This window comes from Sus scrofa, chromosome 13, assembly GCF_000003025.6.
Source record: "Sus scrofa isolate TJ Tabasco breed Duroc chromosome 13, Sscrofa11.1, whole genome shotgun sequence".
In the NCBI taxonomy this organism is placed as follows: domain Eukaryota; kingdom Metazoa; phylum Chordata; class Mammalia; order Artiodactyla; family Suidae; genus Sus; species Sus scrofa.
The window spans coordinates 45,370,735-45,396,506 of NC_010455.5; the positions used below are offsets into that span (position 1 = coordinate 45,370,735).

General features: G+C 40.4%; 1 protein-coding gene across 10 annotated transcripts in view; it reads left to right on the plus strand.

The window, feature by feature from the left end:
• Nucleotides 1–25,772, plus strand: part of ATXN7 (ataxin 7) — a 158,467-nt gene that overhangs the window by 14,385 nt on the left and 118,310 nt on the right. For 9 of the 10 annotated variants that reach the window (XR_002337616.1, XR_002337614.1, XR_002337615.1 and 6 more), the window contains exon 2: nucleotides 20,462–20,560. The gene's annotated coding sequence lies outside the window, so the exon portion shown is untranslated. Of the gene's footprint in view, nucleotides 1–11,730; nucleotides 11,966–20,461; nucleotides 20,561–25,772 lie in introns of those variants that run through there. The other variant, XM_021069175.1, reaches the window with a different exon arrangement.

Genomic DNA, 25,772 nt, shown 5'->3' on the forward strand with positions numbered 1-25,772 from the left:
ACACTTAAGGGTAACAAGAGTTAGAAATGGATATACCGCAGCGTGAACCACATTTTGTTAATCCTACTGCTTCTCAGTGTTGCCTTCAGGCTGAAGAGAGGGATCTGCCTGTCTTTGTTTTAGCAACTCTTGCTGTCTGAGTGCTTTGCTGGTTGCAGAGGGTGATGTTTGGAATCCTTGTTGGAGTGCTTTGTTGACATAAGCCACATGGGTTCTTATCAACCTCCTAGAAGAATTCTTTAAATAGGCTCTTGATTGATCGAAAGACTGCCCCAATATTCAGAAATAGAGTAACTCCCAGGATACTGGTGCCAAGAGAAAGCAAGGTGAAGGGGTTAGAGACTCCCAGGTGATTTCAATTAACATCTAACCTCAACTTCAGTTGCCTTGGTACAAGAAAAATCCAAAGAAGGAGCTCAGAGCAGATTATGGTATAAGCATATGCCAGTCTTCTCCAGGGGAAAAGAAAAATGCTAATCTGGTCAGATCTGTTAAAGAGACAGGCCAGGCTGTGCAAAGCAGAACTTTCTCATCCTGCTCATCTTTTGCTTACTGCAGAAGAAAGGTTTATTCTGAGATGAAAGAAAGAAAGAAAGATCACAAACATGTGGCTAGTGATATAAGATGGTTGGCTCTCTTTCTGGATGCTTGGCTAGTGGTAAGCAGATCCTCAGGTCTGAGAAACTAGCCAAGAGAAGTGACACACACAGGACAGCTTCCTCAGGCAGTGATACAACTTGTAGGTATTTGGTGTGAAAACACAATGCTGACTTTGATTCTAAGCTCTCAGCTAGAGGAAGCTCAGGGAGAAATAGGAAGTGGCATCTCTTTGGAAACATTTTATTCTTGACATGTAGCAGACTCCTGCCTGGAGAATTGGTTAAGTGTTGGCCCTTCCATTCTGCCAGCTGTTTTGCAAGAATGCCCTCCTACACTGACCAGTTTAAAAGGTGTCATTTCTGCCTGAGAAACCTGAGAGCTCACATGCCGAGCTTGGTGTGAAGGAATTGCTCTGGAAGATGAATAACCTTTGTGATAACTGCTCAGATGCAAAGGAGGAAGATTGCTAGCTTTATAGGTCTGTGGTTTGAATTCTTCTGGCAGGAAACAGTATGACTCTGATGGTTCAGGAGACTTTTAATGAAGGGATTATTTTCAGAGAGTTAAGGGTAACATGGGGTTCTTGTCACCCAGAAACTAACTGCGGTGGGAAGCCATTATCATTACTAGGTCCAAAGGAGCAAAGAGAAGAAATAGCATTCCTTCCTAGAGCTCAGTGAGAGAGCTGGAGAGAGCTGGAGCCATAGAGGAGGGGCTGTCTGACAGAAACTATAGTCCTGGAGGGATCCAGCCACTGCCAGAAAATACAGCCAGACCAAGGAAGGAATAAAGAAGCAACACTCCCCTCCCCCACTTTCTTTCCTCCTCCTTTGATCTCCTTCCAGGGCTTTCTATTGGTCAAACCCACATAGAAGCCTGCCTGCATGAACCCAGTGACGCTACCCATAGAGGTCAGCTTTTGGAGCACAGAGCAGGGCCACAATGGTGGAAAATTAGTCTGGGGATGGAAAAAGGACCAAACAGAAAATTACTAGCAAACTCTAGTAGCATATTCATAATCCCACTTTCCTCATTTTATCTTATCATCCTCATCTCCTGAAATCCCAAAATAAACCTTAAAGTATGTGAACTATTGATTGACTCAGTTCCATCTTTTAATAGCCTAAGTAGTTACGCTACCCTGATCAGAGTAATGAAATATTCAAAGGGAGAATCTGAACAATTCTCTGAAGAATTGGAAAATCACTGTAAGGCCTTCTGTTGGTGCGTTTTGTTCTTGGTTATAATTAACTAAATTTTTTTTAATTTTATTTAAAAATTTTTTTTGTCTTTTTTCCTTTTCTAGGGCCGCTCCTGCTCCTCCAGGCTAGGAACCTCCAGGCTAGGGGTCGAATTAGAGCTGTAGCTACCGGCCTATGCCAGAGCCACAGCAATGCAGGATCCAAGCTGCATCTGCAACATACACCACAGCTCACGGCAATGCTGGATCTTTAACCCACTGAGCAAGGCCAGGGATCGAACCCGCAACCTCATGGTTCCCAGTCGGATTCGTTAACCACTGAGCCACCACGGGAACTCCTAAGTTTTTTTTTCTCTTAAAGCATGTGAACTGTACAAGTGATTTATCCTAAAATGTAAAAATTATTCTTTTAATCACACATTGGTGAAATGGGTTTTTGTTGTTAAACTTAAGCTGCAATGGAGTTCCCGTCATGGCGCAGTGGTTAATGAATCTGACTAGGAACCATGAGGTTGTAGGTTTGATCCCTGGCCTTGCTCTGTGGGTTAAGGATCCAGCATTGCCATGAGCTGTGGTGAGGTTGCAGACGCGGCTCTGATCCCACACTGCTGTGACTCTGGCGTAGGCCAGTGGCTACAGCTCCAATTCGACCCCTAGCCTGGAAACCTCCATATGCCGTGGGAGTGGACCTAGAAAAGGCAAAAAAAAAAAAAAAAAAAAAAAGCTGCAAAAGGAAAGCGGAACCCCCACCCCCACCCCTTAAGTCCTTGCCTATTATTCCTTCATATCTATTTTACTAGGGTAGGATGAATTAACAAGAAGATTGTTACTCAGGCAATCTAGAAATAATAAGAGGTTTTTAGCTGTTAAAAGAGGGTCTGTTTCATTTCGCAACTGTGGAGCATTTGGCTTTGAGAGATAGAAAAATAAGATCTTTACTTTCCAGAAACTTATGAGCAAACAGTGAGAAGAGGTCAGCACCCATCTATAATAATCATCAGTGATAGGAACTTTAATAGAAGCATCAGGTATGGAATTAAAAAGGAGAAATGGTTTTAGTTTATTTTCAAAGATTCTTTCATAAGGCTCAAATTTATCAAAAATATACTTGCTGTGTCCTAGAAAAACAGGAGGTAGAAAGATACCAAATGGCCCTGACCTTAGGGAATGGAGCTCAGAATAAGTGTTTTACTACTGTTTCATCAAGGGCAGCCAGTCTTTTGGTGCCTTCCCATTACTTTAGTGATGGATGACATCCAAAATCCTTACTATGTTCTGCTGTGATCCTGTGATCTGGCCATGCCTATATCTTCAGCCTTCCAGGATCTCTGGCCTTTTAGTTACTCGGATTTCCCTTAGTAACTCAGGATCCCTTGCCTATAGACCTACTGCCACCCTCATGTCTGAACACTTCTTCTGCTTCCTTGGTCCCAGTTTAAATGCCACCTCTTCATAGAACCCTTCCTTGATGTTCCAGACAAATTCCAGGGATTTTCTTACTTGCTGTTAAGCCTGTAGGTATTCAGGCACCCTGCTCTTATTCCTTCAAGCACCTTTCTACTTCTTGTGTAGGAATTGGTGGCTGTCTTCTCTACCAGAAGGTAAGTACCATGAGAGCAAAGTACCTGTCTGTCTGTTTCACAGTTGCGTCCTCAGCCCCAAGCATGGTGCTTAATATTGGTGAAGAATAAAGAGTTGTAGAAGGAAGGAAAAAGAATTGGTTTCTAGCCCTGACCCTCCTGCTCACCAGCTCCGTGACTTTTGGTATTTCACCACTAGAGTCTCCATTTCTTATCTGTAGAATGGGAATAATGATGACAGTGGCACTTGAATGTGCTAGGCACTGTGCTTTACTGGTCTTACCTCCTCCATTAAGCCTCATGGGAGTGGTGAACTGATTTTCTTGAGGTCACACAGTTTGAAATAGAAAACAGGATTTAAATCCTGGTCTAATTCCAAAAACTGATTGTTTTTCTCCACGCCTATGATTGTCCTGGGGGTAAATCCAGGAGGGGAGAAATTCCTTGATACAGGATTGTATGGATGCCCCGGCTGGGAATGTTGACATTAATGAGGAAGCCAGCTGGAGAACTCTTAAACCAGTTTTAGGGACAATGTGTGGGATTAACTCCATTTATTTATTTATTTTTTATTTGTGACAGCAGAGGGCATTTTTATTTTTAACAGATTTTTTCCCCCAACATATTAAATTTTTTATTATACTTAATTTACAATGTTCTGTCAATTTCTACTCTAAGATTAACTCCATTTAGATGAAGTGACTTGTAAACTGAGCCTTGACTTCTAAACTGTAGTCAGTTGGATGTAGAAGAGGCTTGTAGTGTGAATGCCCTGAGGCAGTCACTGGGGCTGCTGAGTGAAGAGCCTTGCAAGTTGGGCCCAGAGTTGCTGGTAAAATGCTTTAGGGAGACGTCAATGGGTTTACTTACTAAAAATATTTTGGAAGCAGAAAGTCTCAATTTGGAGTCTCTTTGGGGGCACAAGTGTCCAAAGCCCTCCCAGTTTGCATCTCTGTAGCAAAGGATGCATTTCAGCTGATTTTTTCCTTCCACTGTAGTACCCAGCACCAACGGTGTTTGAAAAGGAATCGCCAGTGTGAGGTAAGGGATGGATGTTTTTGTTCAGTTGTTTGATATGATTCTTTTGTTGTTTGTTATGGTTTTTCTTCTATAAGAGTAGGTTACCTAGCCCAGATAGGTGGCACCTGTGCACAGGTTACCTTACCTTTGTAGCCTCAGTTTCTCTTTTGGGAATTAGGGACAGTTAAAATATCTACATCAAAAAATAATAATAATAGAAAAATAAAACATCTACGTCATAGGCCTGTTGTGTAATATCCACACAGTGCATGGTACAAAATAAGCTTTCAGGCAGTGTTAGCTGTTATTGTTGTTAATACTTCCTGTCCATTCCCGTCTGCGGATGGACATTGTTTATTTCTCAAAGACAGGTTGACTGGGGCATAGAAACTGACTTTTTTTTTAAAGTTTAGGGTTTACAAAGATAGTAAAATTGGCAATGAAAAGAAGGCAATGAAACACCTTAGCTGAGCAGTCCCAGTGTTTCCTAGTTGTGTTTATGATGAAATGTAAAATGTGATCACAAGCCGATTCTTACAGAATCCATTGTGGGCTAGGGCTGTGCTCTCCATGTATTCTCCCTGAGAAGTAGTTTTGATTTTATCTATTTTATAGATAGGAAGTTATGATCTTTTCTAAGATGTTCTCAGACAACTATAGAAGTAGCTGTTAACCATTTGCTTCTCCAAACCCATTTTGCACCTTTAGCATTGTAAAGACCTGACTTATCTTCCAACAACTTCAGCAGCTTGGCTGAGGGGGGAAAATGGGAACAGAGCTCTTAATTTTTTCTGACTCTATTGAATTAATTGCAAGCACTAGGTATAGTGTGCTAGTTAATGCATAGAAAAGGCTCAAAAATGTTTATTGAATATAAATTTTAATCAGATTGAGTGAGAAAAAGATGATAGAGAAAAGCAGTATTAGATGCTGGTCTTGCCCTATTTTGTATTAAAAAAAAAGAGTGATGGGAGTTCCTGTCATGGTGCAATGGAAATGAATCCAGCTAGGAACCATGAGGTTTGCTGGTTGGATCCCTTGCCTTGCTCAGTGGGTTAAGGATCTGATGTTTCCGTGAGCTGTGGTGTAGGTTGCAGATGTGGCTTTGATCCTGTGTGGCTGTGGCAGTGGCATAGGCTGGCAGCTGCAGCTCTGATTAGACCCCTAGCCTGGGAACCTCCATGTGCCATGGGTGCATCCCTAAAAAGACAAAAGACAAAAAAAACAAACAAACAAACAAACAAAAAAAACTGAGGACACCAAAGATTTTATGAGCATAGTCTGTTTATACAGACTAACAGTTGGAATCTGAGGTGGAGAATTTTCTTGTATGTATTGCATAGTATTAACTCTAGTCAGTGTGGTTCAGTTATCTACAGAAATCTGTTTACTTCCCAGTAGGTGCCTCTACTGCCCACGAAGCTCCTGGTTCTCTCTTTGTGTCGGGCAGATTAGTTTAGTCTCAAGGAAGATAAACTATATAACATTAAAATATTCAGGCCAGGAGTTCCCTGGTGGCTCAGTGGGTTAAGGATCTGGCATTGTCACTGCTGTGACACTGGTTACAGCTGTATTGAGGGTTTGATCCCTGGCCCAGGAGCTCCCACATGGCATGGAGTGCGGCCAAACAAACCTCAGACCAAAAATAAGAAGGTGTAGCTACTGCTAGAGGTCATCATCAGTGTATTTCATAGTTAGATCTGACTGATATTAGTGTTTTCCTTTAACTCAAAGTAATTAAGAGCAGACCTAAAGTAAATAGCATGTAATGGTAATGGGGGGAAAGGAGGAAACCTTGCATACAACAGTAGGCCAGCTACATGCATTTAATTCTAGATTTTCACTCCCTCCCCACAACAACAGGAAAAAAAACCTTCATTCCCTCCCTTTCTTCCTTCCTTCCTCCCTTCCCATCCCTTCCCTTCCCTTTCATAGGAGCTTCATTGCAATAAGGCATTTATTGGTCTTATCAAACCTGAAAGTTTGGCCAGTCAGATGATAGTTTGATTACTAAGCATCTTCATGATTTATCATGTTATGCCATAAAACGAAGATAATATTTGAGATAATTGTGTTAATTTACTATAGAACTAGTTCATGTAGAAATTTAAATGTGTCCGACATTAGAAGACTTTGATAAGCACCAATTCCCATATCTTGGTTTCTAATACTATTTTCCAATAAAAGGAACCAGACATGACTTAATTCTGTGGCTAGGGCAGGGAAATAAGCAAGATGAGGCTGGAGCCTCCTCTAATGCCAGAAAGCGAGAAAGTAACAAAACAACACAAAACAAAACACACAGATATATAGCACAATGATGGAGTAGTCAAAGGGACACAGGAGCCAGAGAGAGCTCCCAGTGCTCACAGTTGAGGTGATTTATAAATAATATAGTTTTAAATTGTAGCCCAATATGTAAAACAAATAAAATATATAATGTACATATAATGCTAATATAAATATATGTAATATAAATATAGAAAAATAATATAGAACACTCACGAGTCTGTTCTGATACAAATGAGTGATTGAATAAGCAAATAATAAATTTTCCACATGCAGGAATTCCAAGTGGTTTTTGTCGATAATCCCTCAAAAGGAAGTGAAACCTGACTGCCCATCCCATCAGTGTGGGCCTTGTATAGTAACTTCCTTCCCTGGAGCACAGTGTGGAAAGGGGAGGGAGAACCTTTATAGTGGAGAAACCTGACAGACACGACAACGACTTCAGCTACATGATCAAGTTAACATGAACAGTGATGATGTGCGCTTGATGTGATGTAATGAGGGTGGCACTTTAGCTGTGGGTCTACCACCCCAGTTCTGATAATCCTGTTATAATCATGAGAAAAACCTTGGACAGACAATTTAACACTTGCCACAAAATACCTCACCAGTACTCCTTAAAACTGTTGTAAGATTATCATAAAAGGAAAGTCTGAGAAACTCTCAGGGTCTAGAGGAGGTGTAAGGAGACATGACAACTAAGTGTAACATGATAGAGATGGAATCCTGGTGCAGAAGAAGGGCATTAGGCAAGAACTGGGGAGACCTGAATAGAGCATGGACCTCAGTTATTAATAATGCATCAATATTGGTTCATTAGTTGTGACACATGTGGCCCACTAACATAAGAGGTGAACAATAGGGGAAACGGGGTGCAGAATATGTAGAGAATGTAATCTTTACACCTTCTCAGCAAACTTAAAATCATTCTAAAATTAAAGGTTTATTTAAAAAAAAAAAAAAAGAATTTGGCAAGAATGAGTTCAAGTTTAATTTTCATCATTCCGAAATTTTGAAGTAAGCAAAACAGCCCGAGGTGGTCTAGGCTGATTATGGTGTAAAGTGGGACAACTTCCTTGCTGTTGTCTTGTAAAGCTATGACAGTTTGTTTACAGAATCAGAGAATGCAGCATTTCTAACTGTTCTCCTGTGGAATTTCCTACTGCCAAGACTTTTTTCCCCCTTTGCTTCTGCCCAGTAGCAGTCCCTTGAGTGGCATTTGCTGTCCTAGTTAATCAGAGGGTAGGAGAAAATGAAAAACTCTCCTCTTCCCCCTCCTATGAAGTTTCAATGGGCACTGAAAATGTAGGTCAAATTGCATCACTGTAGAAAGGAGCGAACAGGAAGGTATTTATGAAGTGCTGCCAACCTCTCTTTAGATTCCGAGTCATGGTGAACCAGTGTTGAGCCAGCTTAGGTGTGAGATGCAGGGAGTCAAGGAGTCAGGTTTTGATGTAACCCCAGAATGTTACTTTTTAATCAATGATAAAAAAAGATCTCTGTCTAAAGCCCTAGTGAAAATAACTTACACTGGCATTGTTTAATTTGCATTTCCCATCTTCTGGAATTCTTTTTGTCTCATATTTGTTAATTGGCACATTGCAGCAATTTATATCAATTTAGCCAGAGAGGTGTTTGAAACTATTGCTGTGTGTACATAAAATAAATTTCATATTTGTTAATCACATCTTACCAAATAATCACATAAATCTGAGTGTATTTTGCAAATTATATATAATCGTATACTCAGTGGGATCTTGATTAGCATATAGAAATCATAAAAATAGGTTGTTATATTTAAAGTATGCTGTTTCATGGCTCTTTACTTTTTTTAATGGCAGAATCTTACAGATTTAAAATAAGAGAAGTCTTTACATGTTCTATACATGTTCTTGTTTTTTATGTATTGTAGACTACCTGCCCTTTTATGTCTGGATGTTGGCTGCCAGAGTGGCCTATGTTACAGACACTGTCCTGAACAGTAAGCATCCCGACAGTAAAAATCAATTCTAAAGCCCACCCCATTTTCACTCTCTTCTTACCTCTGTGAGGATGATCAGTAGTTCGTTTGTATATGAAATGGACAATTAGATAAAATATTTTTTCATAGGCTTGGATATTATTATTATTATTATTATTTTATGGATGCACCCACAGCATATGGATGTGCCCGGGCCAGGGATTGAATCTGAGCTGCAGCTGTGACCTACACCACTGCTGCAGCAGTGCTGGATCCTTTAACCCACTGTTCTGAGCTGAGGATTGAACTCCCTCCTGTGCAGTGACCCAAGCCACTGCAGCTGGAGTTTTAACCCACTGTGCCACAGCAGGAACTTCAGGCTAGGCTTGGATATTATTTAATCTTACAGGTTGAATAAATTGTTCCATGAAATATATTTATAATCCAATATTTAGCTATTTTTTTAACTTTTTTTTTGAAATAATTTGAGATTCATAGGAAATTGCGAAGATCATACATAGAGGTCCTAGTTACTCTTCACCCAGTTTCTCCCATTGGTTACATCTCACTTAGCTAGAGTATAGTATCAAAGCCAGAAAACTGACCTTGATACATCAAGTATGTGTACATTCTGTGTTATTTTCTCTCATGTGAAGATGCATGTAGCCACTAAGGTAATCAAGATACAGAACTATTCCATCACTGCAAAAATCTCTTTATAGTCACAGTCATTCCTGTTACCCCCACTTACATAAATGGGATCTTTTGAGATTGGCTTTTTTCACTCATTTTTTAAAATAATTTTATTTAAAAAAATAAGAGTATTTATGTTAAACATTTTTAAGGAATATTTAAACGAAGTTATTATCCAGAGTTTGCTTCACTGATTTTCAAACCTGTATTTTTCTATCTTGGATGTTCTATACTCTGTGTTGCTATATTTGAACAGCAGCTAAAGTCGTATGTGCCGACGTAATAGCTGATTATAGCATTAACCTTATTGCCTACTGTTAAGGACGATACCATGAAGTTAAAGGGAAAATTACCTTGCGAAAAGCCCATTCTGTCAACAAAGTAAATATTACAGTTGATCACTGAGCAGGAGTAAGAAGTCCAAATAGATACTTTAACCATAACAATTAACTGACCCACATTTGTGTTCCATTTCATCTTCAAAGAGCTCTTTAAAGAAGAGAGATTTTTTGGGAACAGGATATTTAAATTGAACAGTAGTTGAAATATTTACATTTATGAGGTAACGAAAAGAGCATGTCACAGATTTGCTGTATGTGGTTAGTATGAAATGTCACCATAAGAAAGCCAGGGTCTAGAGTTCTTGTCATGGCGCAGTGGAAACGAATCTGACCAGGAGCCATGAGGTTATGTGTTCGATCCCTGGCCTCATTCAGTGGGTTAAGGATCCAGAGTTACTGTGAGCTGTGGTGTAGGTCGCATATGCGGCTCGGATCTGGCGTTGCTGTGGCTCTGGCATCCACCAGCAGCAACAGCTCCGATTAGACCCCTAGCCAGGGAACCTCCATATGCCTTGGATGCAGCCCTAAAAAAGAAAAAAAAGAAAGCCAGGGTCTGTATCATGTTAATAAGATTGTTTGTTGACTTGGAAATGGAGTCCTGTGGGTAAATGAAGGCTGGGAACAAACAGCCTCAGAAGGAACAACTCTTCCTCAGATGCTGGTTTGTTGTTTTCAACAAAATAAATATTCTAGGAGCTATAGGAGGGCACCTTAGTGTTTGGCTACAAATAATGATATCATGGCTCTAGGAAATCCCATGTGGCCAAACGTCTGGAGTTGTAATGGAGCAAATAGCTGGTGGGTCCCAAGACACCATGATGAGCTCGAGAGCAGTGAAGGTCAGAGAGTGAACCCTGCTCCTCGGCTTGCCCAAAGTTCCTGTTCCTGCACAGGTTTTTATAGATGGGAAACTCTCGTAACTGGTATTTAATCTCCATTTGACTTCTAGCTCCTAATATTTTAGACAGTCTTCCTTCCAGATAGGGAAATATTCTTTGTAATTGAAATAGCCTCTATTTACCTACTTAATATTTTTCTTTTCTTCAAGCAGCATGTGATCCTCCTTGAAGTAGTTATTGGGAAGGAGGAGAAGGGAAACAATCATTTATTGATCATTGAATATATGCCAGTCACTGTACTGTTTACATATATTCACACATGTAATTACAGTATTGAAAACTTGCATTAATGATACTTATTGAGTGATGAGTCTGGAATAAACAACATACAATGTAACTGGCAAATAAGCCAGTATATAAATACATATATATACATACTAATTTTTTTTTTTTTTTTTTTTTTTTGTCTTTTGTTGTTGTTGTTGTTGTTATTTCTTGGGCCGCTCCCGTGGCATATGGAGGTTCCCAGGCTAGGGGTTGAATCGGAGCTGTAGCCACCGGCCTAAGCCAGAGCCACAGCAACGCAGGATCCGAGCTGCGTCTGCAACCTACACCACAGCTCACGGCAACGCCGGATCGTTAACCCACTGAGCAAGGACAGGGACCGAACCCGAAACCTCATGGTTCCTAGTCGGATTCGTTAACCACTGCGCCATGACGGGAACTCCTATACATACTAATTTTAATCTTTTTAATTTTTTTTATTAAAGTGTATTTGATTTACAGTGTTGTGCCAATCTATTCTACGGCAAAGTGACACAGTCATACATATATACACATTCTTTTTATATATATTATTTACCATCATGGTCTATCCACCCAATTTTTTTTTTTTTTTTAATCCAGGGATTTTCTTTTAGGCTGAGCCCCAAACCTAATTTAAATCAAATTTGTCTTAAAATTGTACACACTAATTTTTTTTTCTTTTTTTTTGCTTTTTAGGGCCCCATATGGAAGTTCCCAGGTGAGGGGTCAAATCAGAGCTATAGCTGCTGGCCTATGCCACAGCAACAGCAGTGCAGGATCTGGTCCACGTCCACGTCTGTGACCTACACCACAGCTGACGGCAAGACCTGATCCACTTAGACCAAGAATCGAACCCACATCCTTATGGATACTAGTTGGGTTCGTTTCTGCTGCACCACAATGGTGACTTCCTATACACACTACTTTATATAGAGAGATTAATTTAAAAACTATGTATCTATTAACATATTTATATAGTGTGAAAAGGCAATATGTGAAGTGATACGGAATTTAGAGATGTAAGACCTCTCCTTCCTTTTAGCCCCATTATATCCAGATGCGGAAAGTAAGTTATAAGTAGAAGAAAAACCAACTAACTTCAGGAGTGAAAACTGCTTCATCTGTCAGTACAACAGGTATAATATGGCAGTCCATAATTAATTACTAAATAAAGCTTTCAGGTTGTAAATGCTATAAATGTTCAGAGGAGAAAATGATTATTGATCTCCGAGTCTTGATTTTGTCACTTGTAATATGCAGAAAATACCTCCCTCATAGAGAGAAATGAATAAAATAGATATGTACACTATTAGTACGCTCAATAAATTTTAGCTGTGCTGTTGATAATGAAAATAATGATGATATAGTAACAACAATAATACTGTCTTAGGGTAGGTTGACTGCTGTCACTACCCAAAACCTTGGTAGCTTAACACAATGAATGGTTTTTTTTCTCACTCAAGTCACAGTTCATTGTGGGTTGGCAAGGAGACCCTTGCTTCACCCAGTCATTCAAGGGTGAAATTTTGTGGCAGTGCTTGGAGCCCTCTCCATTTGACCAGTAGAGGGTATGAGAGACTTGAGGATCAAGACAAGGAGGTTTGTATGGGCCAAGCCTGAAAGTGGCACCCAGCATTTCTGTTAACATTTTAGGACCCACTCATATAACTACACATTACTACAATGAATATTGGGTCATTTCATCTAATTTTGTGCTCAGGAAGATGAGACTGTGGATATAGGTGAGCCTTGGCACCCTATCACAAATTATTTACAAGGGCTTAATGGAAGAAGAGGGATTTTCCCTGGTTCTTTTAGAAAAGAATGTGAGATTTGCAATAGGTTACTCAGCCTGTCTTTACGTGGCATTAGTTCCAGAGGAAGGACAGAAGGCCTTAAAAAGCCTGCAAGCATTTTTAATAAAAATTACACATTTGTCCCACTGCCTTTACTATAAGCCATTTAGTGATCTTGGGCAAGCCATTCAATTTCTTTAGGCCTCTATTTCCTCACTTACAAATACTCATGATAGGATTGTGGTGAAGATTAAACAAAACTTTGCATGTTAAGTGCTTATTAGCATAGGGTCTGATCCAGGGTAAACACTCAGTAAAAGTTATTACTGTTGATAATGTTAATATATGTGGCCCCACAGCTAAATACTGGCTAGCCATTTGTTTGTCATCTTTCCTAAAGGACCACTTGGGAGTAGCAAAAAAAATGACTTGACTGAGTATATTTATATGAATTTTAGAATTCTGTAACCCTAGTTCAGTAATAGGAGGTTAGTGTTCCCCTGGCAGAATACTGAGAGAGAAACCCTGTCTATCCCCCAGGATCTCATCCTCCCATTCAACTCTACAGACTTATTTCCCTCTGAAGAGGACAGCAGGAGTACCGGGCTATAATTTACCTATTCCCTCCTTCCCAAAACTTCCTCAGTGTTGACATGTATCAGTAAGTTTGTCTGGGAAGAGTGAGGGTAAATGTCAAAACAGCTACTTTTTGCCCAGGCCTAATTGTAAGTTCTTAGCAAGGCAAGAACATCTCTTTTCAGGCCCATGTTACCTTGAGTGAGCTGGCAGAGCCTGTGGTTCCATGTAACCTAGTTCTATTCAGCAGGCCTGGGAATGCAAGGATGAAATGCTGCAGACCTTGCCTCTAAGAAACAATCTTAAGGAGGCTGGGTTTTTTTTTTTTTGCGGGGTGTGGCTGCAGCAGCGGCATATGGTTGAATCACAGCTGTAGGTGCCGGGCTATGCCACAGCTACAGCAACGCCAGATCCGAGTCCCGTCTGCAACCTACACCACAGCTCAGGGCAATGCTGGATCCTTAACCCACTGAGCGAGGCCAGGGATTGAAACTACAACCTCATGGTTCCTAGTTGGATTGTTTCCGCTGCACCACGACGGGAACTCCAAGGAGGGTGGGTTTTTTGGAAGGTAGGAAGAAAGGAGTTCCTGGTGGTGAGAAGAGCAGTTACGGAGGAACAGAGATAAGGATTGCTCTCCTGGGCAGCAGGGGAAGGCATGGTTTAAGCTCAGCTCTAGTATGCGCCTGCCTCAGGTCTGCCCCTTTTTTACCTCAGCCTCACCTTGCAAGCCTCAGTTTTCTCTCTGTTAAAGGTTGGAGTAAGTTCTGACATCGGTAGACCTGGGAGGATTAAGTGAGATGATACATGTAAAGAGTTTATTATGTGTTAATACTAAGCACATTGTAAGTGCTCAGCACATGACCTACACTACTATTGTTATACTTTTGTGTGCTTCTGTAAATCGACTTCCAAATGCACTGACTCAACCAAGGATTTTGCACAGACATGTAAGCAACCTACTGAGAAATTTATTATTTTTTTGGTTCTCTCTTAGGCTACTGGTGAAATAGTGTACTGTAGTCACAATTGATGGGAAAATGACCTGCTGACCCTTCAGCTAAAAGGATTGGGAGCCCAGTTCATCTCAGTGAAGTCTGGGAGAGGTGGGACTTGAGATGGGAGAGCCATGAGACTTGAAATCATGAAGGGAATAAGGAATGGCTATATTGAACGCTTTGGAAACAAAAGAGAGGCTTAAGTGTGCAGATATGTAGAAGCTGTCAGAAAATAGAGGCTCCTGGAGTTCCCGTCGTGGCTCAGTGGTTAACGAATCCTACTAGGAACCATGAGGTTGCAAGTTCAATCACTGGCCTTGCTCAGTGGGTTAAGGATCCGTCGTTGCTGTGAGCTGTGGTGTGGGTCACAGACGTGGCTCAGATCTGGCGTTGCTGCGGCTGTGGGGTAGCCCAGAGTCTACAGCTCCGACTGGACCCCTAGCCTGGGAACCTCCATATGCTGCAGGTGCGGCCCTAGAAAAGACAAAAAAACAAAACAAAAATGGAGGCTCCTTTTAAAATATTAAGATTCCATGTAAGGAGTTTCGTAGAGGGTCAGGAAAGCCCAGGACTGACTTCAGGCACTAAAATATATCTCTGGAACCTAGGCCAAAGTTTTTCCCAGGAGGTGGTTTCAGCCTCTTCATTACCAGTTAGCTTTGCAAACTCTTACTTGGTTTTCAGTGGCATCACCCTTAAAAGCAGTCTCTGTAACCCAGTAGGCAGAAAAAATCAATGGTATCCATGGGGTATTAGTTCCAGGACTGTACTGTGGATGCTTCGGTCTTACAGTACCCACGGATTCTACAGATTTCAGTTTCAACTGCAGTTTTTAAACATTGTACCTAACAATGGCTGATTGGACTCGACCGATGGAACCTGTGGATATGAGGGCTGACTGTGTAGAGTTTAATTCTTCATCTTCTTCTTTTTTTTGCTTTTTAGAGCTGCACCTGTGGCAAAGGGATGTTCCCAGGCTAGGGGTCCAATTGGAGATGTAGCTTTAGGCCTACACCACAGCCACAGCAACACCAGATCTGAGCCTTGTTTGCCACCTACACCATACCTCATGGCCACGCCAGATCCTTAACCCACCAAGCGAGGCCAGGGATGGAACCCACGTCCTCATGGATGCTAGTTGGGTTCGTTACCACTGAGCCACAATAGGAACTTCCCAGAGTTTCATTCATAAGTTTGCTTTGCCAGGGAGGAAACCTGTCAAGGTGAAAGCAAAGTGGAACTTGGGTAAGAGGAGAATGAGTAAACTGGGGACCATACCGAATCACATTTTTGGAGAATATGCCAACAGTTGACAGTAGAACCTGCTTTAAACATTTTGGTTTGTGGTTTTTCGTTTGGGAGAAAAGATATAGAAAAACAACATAGGTTTAGGTTCACAAGCTTGGCTGCATATGGGAGACAAACATGGAAGGAAAGTAAGTCATGCAGCCCAGGTGTGTACTTTGGAAAGTACATGCCCAGTACATGAGACAGCCCCAGCCAGTTATCCCCATGCAGGAGAGCTGGCCTCAGAGGCCAATTCTTGGACCTTCCTAGAGAAAATGGAAATATGGAATGTTAAGTGACTCTTCCCACCTTTAAAATATTAGCAACAATTTCCTTTTTTTTCCCCCAAGACCATGGTCTTTGCACTGAGTCAAAGAGTGAGAAAAATGTGTAACCTGGGAATTAGGTGGTTCAGCTGCATGTACTCCTGCCTCTGGTGCTCGAGAGGCACAGTACCCCATTTGCGGTGCACGCTCTACACGTTTTCATTGATAGATAAAATATATCATATATGTATAAAATAAACAGGTGGGGTCAACCTCTTGGTTTTCAGTCTTTTCCTGTTTTGGATGGAGGAGGGAGTCAGCCTTACCTCACTTCAACTTAGAAGATCGAATCAAGTCAGAATCTGTGCTGTCTTCTTTGTAGGGCCCACCTTTCTAGCCCTTTCTCTTTGCTTTCACATCCTCTCCAAACACGTGAGGTGCATTTTCACACTAAAGCTCCATGGTTTGCCTAGAATTTAAGAAAGTTTAAGAAATAAAGTGTGTACTGTTATGCTTAAAAACAGGACCAAGTCAATTTAGCCTGTATTTTCTTTCCTCTGTCCTAGTTAGTGCATTTTTACTTAATTTTGACAGACTCATTTCTATAACAAGAAGTGATCCAGATTATGTCTTAAATTGCAATAAGCCTCTCAGTCTTAAAAGGAAATGTTACTTCTAGAACATAAAGTTATTTTCTTTTCCTTTTTTTTCATTCGTTTTAGGACCACACCTGTGGCATATGGAAGTTCCAGGCTAGGGGTCAAATTGGAGCTATACCTGCCGGCATACACCACAGCCAGAGCAACGCCAGATCCAAGTTACTTCTGTGACCTACACCACAGCTTGTGGCAATGCCGGATCCTAAACCCACTGAGTGAGGCCAGGAATCGGACCCACATTCTCACAGAGACAACTTTGGGTCCTTTACCTGCTGAGCCACAATGCAAGCTCCCATTTTCTTTGTAAAAGTTGATGTAACACTGCCCCCGTGACTGTGGGCTTTTCACTGTTTCAAGTTAATGAAAGGATTTTTCTGAACTTAAATTCTGCTGATATTTGCTGTTTTATTTTTTTAAATATCAAAGTTTTACTGTCTTTAGCAAAATATTTTTGTCGTGGTTATCTGAAATCAGTTCCAAAAAAAATTAAGCTCAGATGAGGGGGGGGGCATTTACCCTACAGGTCCAGGGGAGTCTTAAAACTTTAGGGAAGGATGTGCTTGGTCCTCTGGGGGACTATGATATTGGACAGGAAAGCCCTTGAACCTCCTGGGCAGAAACTGCTGCCCTTTCTGTCCTCTGGGGCTCTTTGCCCTCCTGGGTCTGATTCATTGAGCATCATGTTCATTCATCAGTCTTTGCTGCCTGGCTTTTTCCTAGAGACCGAGAGCACATGGGGGAGCTTGCAGCCTAGACCAGGGTAGACCCTCTTCATCCCAGATTCTGGTTCTCAGAAGAACAAATTAAATGTCTTAGTCTGGGAGTTTCCATTGTTGCTCAGTGGTAAAGAAACTGACTGGTATCCATGAGGACTCGGGTTCCATCCCTGGCCTCACTCAGTGAGTTAAAGGATCCGGTGTTGCCCTGACCTGTGGTGTAGGTTGCAAATGAGGCTGGGATCTGGCGTTGCATATGGGAACTTCCATATGCCATGGGTGTGGCCCTTCAAGAAAAAGTCTCAGTTTTAGTAAGTGTCCAGCTTAGGCCAAAACAGGAAAGGAGTTTGGAGCCGCCTATTATAAACATGACTTGACATTGGGTTGTATGGTACTTGCAGAAAGGGTCACCATGAGCTAGACAGCTACTCTAGAAGATTTTAAAGACTTTTCTGCAATCTCCATCTTCCCCCTCCACCCAAAAAAAGAGTAAATAAATTAAATGTATGCCTCTCAGGACTTCGGAGAACATTCAAATTAGGTCTTTTCTTTCTTTTTGTTTCCATCTCCTACCTCTAATGAACTGTCATTTAAAAAAAAAATCTTTTAAAAAATTATATTTATTGAATGCTGGTTACATAATAGATGGCAAATGAGTAAAAGCTATCAAGTTTTATGTTTCTATTCTTAGAAAATGTTCTCCTGTCTTCCTTTTAAATTATTTCTCTTTCTCTTTGCAAAACAAAATTAAGTTGCTGTTTAGGCAGTTTGGTGTGCTGGAAAGGGAACTAAATAGCACCAAAGGCCTCCATTCTGGTTCCAATTTCAAACCATTTATTTGCTGGGTAATCTTGAGCAAATTATGACCTCTCTCAGTTTGTTTCCTCAGTAGTAAAATGGAGATCATAATAACAGCTCTTTTGAGCACAGTGTTATTGTGAAGATAAAATGAAAGAATATATACAATCATATAATAGTTCTTTTTCTGCTAAGGAAAGATTTCTGACCCCTATTCTAAGTAGAAAAGTTACTATTTTTAAATGCTTATTTTTAGTAACTGCCACTGCCATTTTTCTCTAAGAAATAAGGTTTCCCTGAAAGCATTTTTGCAGTATTCAGGCTAGTAAATGGTGACTTCTTTTAAAGGCAAACACTGTCTTGGGGGGAGATTTCATAGCACCCAATATCTAATGACTTTCTTGGATACTCTGGAGATACAGCTGGACTGTCCTGATGGAAAGTGAAAACTAGCTTGACCTAGAAAAGTAAGATCAAGCACAATGATCCCAGAGTTGTTCTCTTTGCACCTTCAGCCTACCTTGAAGGAGTCACTGTCAAAGAAGTGGTTATCTCTAACATAGCATCTTTATTGGTTGCCTCTACCCTGGGAATTTGTAGCTTCCTTTGAATGATTTTGCATAGCTGTAAAATGTTTAGGATGCAAAGAAATGAATTTCGGTTCAGTACAGATATGTTAAACAAAATAGTGACTTTTATTGGAAATAAGGCAGAAAAGGAACACTAAAATGGAAATCAGAGAAAAATTTTAAAAGATATGAGACAGAGAAGCAATTAGAAATCTGAGAAATAGAAACAGCTGGCTTATAAAGATTGTAGGAATGATTACTTTATTGAAAATTTATATTACTGAATAACATTTTGTGGGTAAATAAAACAAACTGTTTAAAAAAAGGAGAAGGTGGGAGTTACCATTGTGGCTCAGTGGTAAGGAACCCAACTAGTATCCATGGGGATGCACATTCGATCCCTGGCCTCGCTCAGTGGGTTAAGGACCTGGCGTCACAGTGAGCTGTGGTGTAGGTCACAGATGTGGCTCAGATCTGGTGTTGCTGTGGCTGTGGCGTAGGCCAGCAGCTGCAGCTCAGATTCGACCCCTAGCCTGGGAATTTACATGTGCCATGGGTGTGGCCCTAAAAAGACAAAAAAATGAATAAAAAAAATATTAAATGGGAGGAGAGTTTCCTGGTGGCCTAGTGGTTAAGGATTTGATATTGTTACTGCTATGGCTCAGTTTTGATCCTGGGAACTTTTGTGTGCAGCCAATAAAATAAGAGACGAGGAGTTCCTGCTATGGAGCATTGGATTGATTCTCATGCTGCAGTGGCTTGGGTTGCTGCAGTGGTGTGGGTTTGATCCCTGGTCTGGAGCAGTAGGTTAAAGGATCCTACAGTGTATATTGCAGCTGCGGCTCAGATTTAGTCCCTGGCCCAGAAACTTCCATATGCTGCAGGTTTGCTGCATTTTATGCAGCCATAAAATTTTTTTAAAAGTGGGGTGGGAAGAGGGGAAGGATATGATCCAGTAATAACTTAAAAGCCAATACAGGTGATTATCAATAAATGTTCAAACATGGCATAGAATTTCAGCTACTGTCTTTGGGAGATAGTTTATTAGTACTCAAACCGTGGAACTATTTAGCTTACCATCTTAGAGTGTATGGTAATAAATAAAGATTGAGCAAAGCAGTATTCCTGCCACCAATCTTGGTATATAGCCAGTGAGGATTATATAAAGAAAAGTGAATTTTTTTGTATGAAATCAGCCTGTCTTGTGCTTTACACTTTGACAGTATCTGTTCCATAACTGTGTCATTGTCCACATTTGCTGTTCTTTTTCTCTTGCTGCATGTCAAACTTGAAAACTAGTTTAATCTCTAACTCTGTTTTGTTAATCTCCAATCCCTTGATTCCATAACTCAATGCTTCTCCCTAGATTAATTTGAATAGCACCCACGTTCCACTTGCAATATATATGTATGCATATGTACAAAAATGTGTAGATAAGGGAACAGATAATTTCTTTGTGCTTTTTAGGAGGATAGTTTAATTATAAAGTTTTTGTTTCCTATTTGTAATATTATGAATTGCTTGTATAAACTGCTAAATGATAAAGGACAGAGTGAGCTTTCCAAATAATATCCTCACTCAGTGGGTTGTGTGTGTGTTTAAATCCTGATTCTGACAGGTTTCATAGGAGCAGGCTTTCTGAATAGCCATTTTAAAAATTAAGTGAAAACTCATTAGGGGCAAATTACACACAATGATTTTAAGCCCCAGGAGACTGACTCTATATACATATTGAATAGTCATTTGTTCTTAGATTATTGTATAAATATAGCCAATTAAGTTCATTGTAAAAAAAAAAAAAGCTGAATTGCATTTGTTGTAAAATTGGTAAAGTGCCTTGAATTTTAACGCTTTGACATTTTAAAATGTGTAATAATTTTGAGGCATCTGGCGACTAATGAGATAGTTGATTTCTGATTAGTTTTATCTATTGTTTCATCTCTTTGCCCCTTTTCTTTTTTTTGTAGGTCTGAACAGAATTAAGAAGAAAAAGCTTTCACAGTCACAGCAGATGAAGATCCACTGGTAAATTGATTAGGATTTTTGGCCTGCCCTCCAAAGAAAAGGTAACTAGCTCTTTCAACATTAGTACATCTGAATAAATGCTGTAGTTGTAATGGAGTTTGAGTTTTACCAAAGGCTGATAATTTTTAAAATTTAAGATATCTGAGTAAGATCTCCAGTTTTAAGCATAACCCTGAATATGATCTTACTCATATGAAATGACAGTGACTTTCAGAGTACAGTATTATTTGATGTTTGTCAAAATAAAATCTGCTAAATAATCTTTCTCCCCAAATTCATTAAAATTGTAGGAATACTCTAGAGATAGGAACCCACCCCTCAGTCCGAATCTACCTTTTCCTGCAAATTTGTCTACAGGTGCATAGTTTATTCTGTTCTGTTCCACTTTTTTTCTTCTCTCTGCAAGCAATATAATCCCAGCTACTCAGGGCAGGGAAGATCCTAGGGAAATTGTAAAACAGGCAAGAGTACCTCAGGCACCCTTTCTGGGCCCAGTGCCTTTGCCCGTCCTTAAGATTTCTGGCCCAAAGCTGAATGCCTGGCTATACAGAGATATACTTCAGTGATCATCAAGAGTCATCACAGAGGATGGCATTCACTGTGGAGTGTCTGGAGAGTGCCAGAGAAGAGAGAAGCAGTGCTTTCCTAGGTGTTGGTCAGCAACTGGCAGTGGTAGGATATGAGGGGGTTAGAGGGGAAGATAGAGAGGAAACGTATTTAACAGAAATGTGAAAGGAGCTCTTTAGTCCATAACTGTTTACTGTCCTACTATGTGCAGAGGGATTATCCTTGAGGAGGAAAAGAGAAGAATAGGAGGTGATTTTCACAGACTACAGTTATGACTTAACTTTTTAAAATGCTGTTCTGATGAAAAGACAAATAGGATACCAGGAATCCAGTGATAGGTAAAGAAGTGTCACAAACTCAGGTCTGCATGGATCAGACAAGTAGAGGAATGAAATGAACGAGGTGAGGAACTTGAATTCATGGCCACTCTCAAAGGCTTACCTTCCCAGTCCCAGCTGACTGTAGGCTCAAAATCCATCCAACAAATATTAATGGAGTACCTACTTACGTGTTGTGCTCTTTTGGGCACTGGGAAGAATTAGAAAGCAAAGGGGCAAAAGTCCCTGTGATTGTGGCACTTAGCTTTTAATGAAAAGAAACAGATAATAGCTAATGTTATAAGTAAATACATTGATCTGACTTCTGTTTTAATAAAACCACTGTGGTCACTATATCGAGATAGGATATGGGGGCAAGGGTAAAAGCAGTGAGAGCAGTTAGACTGTGGTTATTGAAATAATCCAGATCTTTCAAAATTTTAAGGGAAATGAAATCTTAACTTTAATGAGTCTTCTTGTTTTTTTTTTTTTTTTTTTTTTTTTCTTTTTCAGTTTAAGAAAACAATTTGAGGGAGTTGCCGTTGTGGCATAGTGGAAATGAATCCAGCCAGTATCCATGAGGATGTAGGTTTGATTCCTGGCCTTGCTCAGTGGGTTGGCGATTTGACATTGCCGTGAGCTGTGGTGTAGGTCGCAGATGCAGTTCGGATCCCACATTGCTGTGGCTATGGTATAGGCTGGCAGCTGCAGCTCTGATTTGACCCCTAGCCTGGGAGCTTCCATATGCTGCAGATATGGTCCTAAAAAAGGAAAAAGGAAGAAAAGAAAACAATTTGAATCAACCTAAATAAGTCTGTGGGATTCTGTCATACTGTGAGGTTGCTATCTCTTAATACCTCCAGAATAGAAGTGATAAAGTCAGTTAGAGAAAGGTGAAGATTTTGGGTCAAGCTAAGCTGTTAGGGAAGGTAAGAATTGATTTGAAACTCATATAAAAGCTTGGCCTTGATTAGCACATGAAGCTGAAGGAAGGGAAAAGATAATGTTATGTAACTATTCACAATAACAAAAAGGTAGAAACAACCCAAACGTCCATAAATGGATGAGTGGATAAACTGTGGTATATCCACACAGTGAAATTTTATTGAACCATAAGAAGAAAAAATTACATATATGTGCTCCAACATAGGTGACCCTTGAAAACATATTAACTGAAAGAAGCCAGACTAAAAGGTCACATATCATATAGTTTCAACAATGTGAAATATTCCAAACAGGCAAATCTATTAAGAAAGAAAACAGATGTGGTTTCTAGGAGGAAGCATGAGAGATGGGGAGTGACTGTTTAGTGGGAGCAGTGTTTCCTTCTAGGGTGATGAGAAGTTCTGGAACAAAATAGTGATGATGGTTGCACGACATCGTGAATGTACTAAATGTCACTAAGTTGTATACTTAAAAATGGTTAAAATGGTGAATTTTATGTTATGTGAATTTTACCTCAATTAAAAAAATGAAATGAATGACGTGTGGAAAAGCATTTGAGGAATGTGTATTTTATGTCTTCTTTAGCTGGAGCGGAGTCTTTGTAAGGAGGACTGATGGGTGATAAAACTAGAAAAAGAAGGATGTTGGGCCAGATTGTGAAAGTTGTTGACTGCCAGGCAAGCAGTTTAGAATCTCGTCTGTTGGCAGCTATTAAACATAGCAGTGTATACTCCATAAGGAAGACTATAAAGAGGTCAGAGCTTTGGGAATCTCAGCCTCTGGGTTTCAAAGCATGTCAGATGGTCTATGGTTTTAATCAGTCTGTGATGTTGCTGCTCACCTCATGGAATTTTGTGATAATATCACTGAAGTCTCAAACAAGATTAAAGTTTCTTCATCTTTTTAAAAAATATTTTTATTATCATTCCACATTATGAAAGTTTATTTTAAAAAATTAGGTAACTATGTGAAGTGATTTATATGTCAGCTAACCTTGTTGTGGTAATCATTTCAAGATATATCTATACCTAGGAGTTCCTGTTGTGGCGCAGCAGAAACGAATCTGATTAGGAACCATGAGGTTGCGGGTTCGATCCCTGGCCTTGCTCAGTGGGTTAAGGATCTGGCTTTGCTGTGGCTGTGACTTAGGCCAGTAGCTGTAGCTCCCATTAGACCCCTAGCATGGGAACTTCCATATGCTGAGGGTGGGGCCCTAAAAAGACAAAAAGAAAAACAAAAAAGATATGTCTATATCTATATATCTGTGTCTATATCCATCTCAATCGAGTATCTCAAATCATCACACTGTACACCTTAAGCACACATAGTGTTGTCAATTGTATTTCATTAAAGCTGGAAAATATGTAAACATTATGTAACTATGTATGTTAATAAAAAGCCCCTTTAATTACATTCCTTCCCTCTTTTACCTGTAAGTCCAGAGTTATCTAGACTGTCTTTTTATTTTATTTTTATTTATTTATTTTTTTTAGGGCTGTGCCTGTGGCATATGGAAGTTCCCAGGCTGGGGGCAGAATCAGAGCTATAACCACAGGCCTATGCCACATCCACAGCAACACTGGATCCGAGCCGCATCTGCGACCTACACCCCAGCTCATGGCAATGCCGGATCCTTAACCCACTGCGTGAGGCCAGGGATTGAACCTGTGTCCTCATGGATGCTAGTTGGGTTCATTACCCCTGAGCCACAATGGAAATTCCAGGTCTCCCCCTTTAAATGAGAAAATATGTGTTTGGGTTAGGGGTTGCAGAACTAACTGTATTCAATCATAGCCTTTCATTCACATGTTAGTGAAATAAAGTTAAATCTACATGTCATCTATCTCTACCAAGAAAAGGAAGGTTTTATTTTAGAGGTGGAAAGGGGATGCAAGCCTTTGTGGAACACTCTTTTCAGAAGCAATACAAACCCAGATGGGCTATTGGATCAGGGCGCAAACAATGTGGAAAAGTTGTGTTGGCTGTATCTGTGACTTGACTTAGGGCTGGAACTTTGCTGCAGAAAGGGGAATAAAGAGCTATGTTGTTCCTTCTTTCTTTCTTTTTTTTTTTTTTTTTTGACTTTTGTCATTTTAGGGCTGTACATGTGGCATATGGAGGTTCCCAGACTAGGGGTCTCATCAGAGCTGTAGCTGCCGGCTTACACCATAGCCACAGCAAAAGGGGGTCTGAGCCACGTCTGTGACCTACACCGCAGCTCAAGGCAACTCCAGCCCTGACCCACTGAGTGAGGCCAGGGATCCAACCTGCAACCTCATGGTTCTTAGTTGGATGGGAGCTCCTAAATGAAGATTTTTAAATGAAATTTGTCCATCATTTAAAATCACGGGCTAGAATTAAGTTCCTAGAAACATTTGGGTATTATTCATTTTAAAGTTACAGGTTAATGTCTTTTATATGGGAATTGTTAAATTTTCTCTCTTTTCAAGCAGTTTACTAGTACTGGTGAATGATTCTTTGGGAGTTTTTTTTTTGGTTGTTGTTGTTTTTGTTTGTTTGTTTGTTTTTGCTTTTTTTAAGGGCTGCCTGTGCAGCATATGGAAGTTCCCAGGCTAGGGGTTGAATTGGAGGTACAGCTGCTGGCCTACACCACAGCCACAGCAACTAGGGACCTGAGCTGGGTCTGGGACATACATCACAGCTCGTGGAAACACTGGATCCTTTAACCCACTGAGCAGGACCGGGTCGAACCCATGTCCTCATGGATACTAGTTGGGTTTGTTTCTACTGAGCCACAACAGGAACTCCTCTTTGGGAGAATTTTGTACATAGCTACAGACATATGATTAAGAAAACAGACCAGGAGTTCCTATCGTGGCTCAGTGGTTAACAAATCTGATTAGAAACCATGAAGTTACGGTTTGATCCCTGGCCTCGCTCAGTGGGTTAAGGATCTGGTGTTGCGGTGAGCTGTGGTGTAGGTCGCAGATGCTGCTCGGATCCCACGTTGCTGTGGCTCTGATGTAGCCCAGCGACTACAGCTCTGATAAGACCCCTAGCCTGGGAACCTCCATATGCCACGGGTGTGGCCCTAAAATGACAACAAACAAACAAAACAAAACAAAAATTCAAAGATTTGACCTTTTGGGCAAATGACAGTTAATAGAATGACTTTGTGTACAAGTTAAGACTTTTAAAATATAATCACCTTCATATTTAAATCTCTACTTTTGTAATCACCATTATTCCTAATTTTGCACTTGGTTGTCAGCAATTCCAGCCACTGAGCTGATGAATTAAGTTTCTTCCATGTTCTCCCCCTACTGGAATACTGATGTATTCTCAGTGAACTGTAAGGTATTTCACTAGAGAGAGCACAGTTAAGGAGGGGCTTTGCCTGCCATACCCCATATGTAGAAGGGAGCCCAGGCTCTGTCTAGAGAAGAAGGAAAGGGAAAGGTGT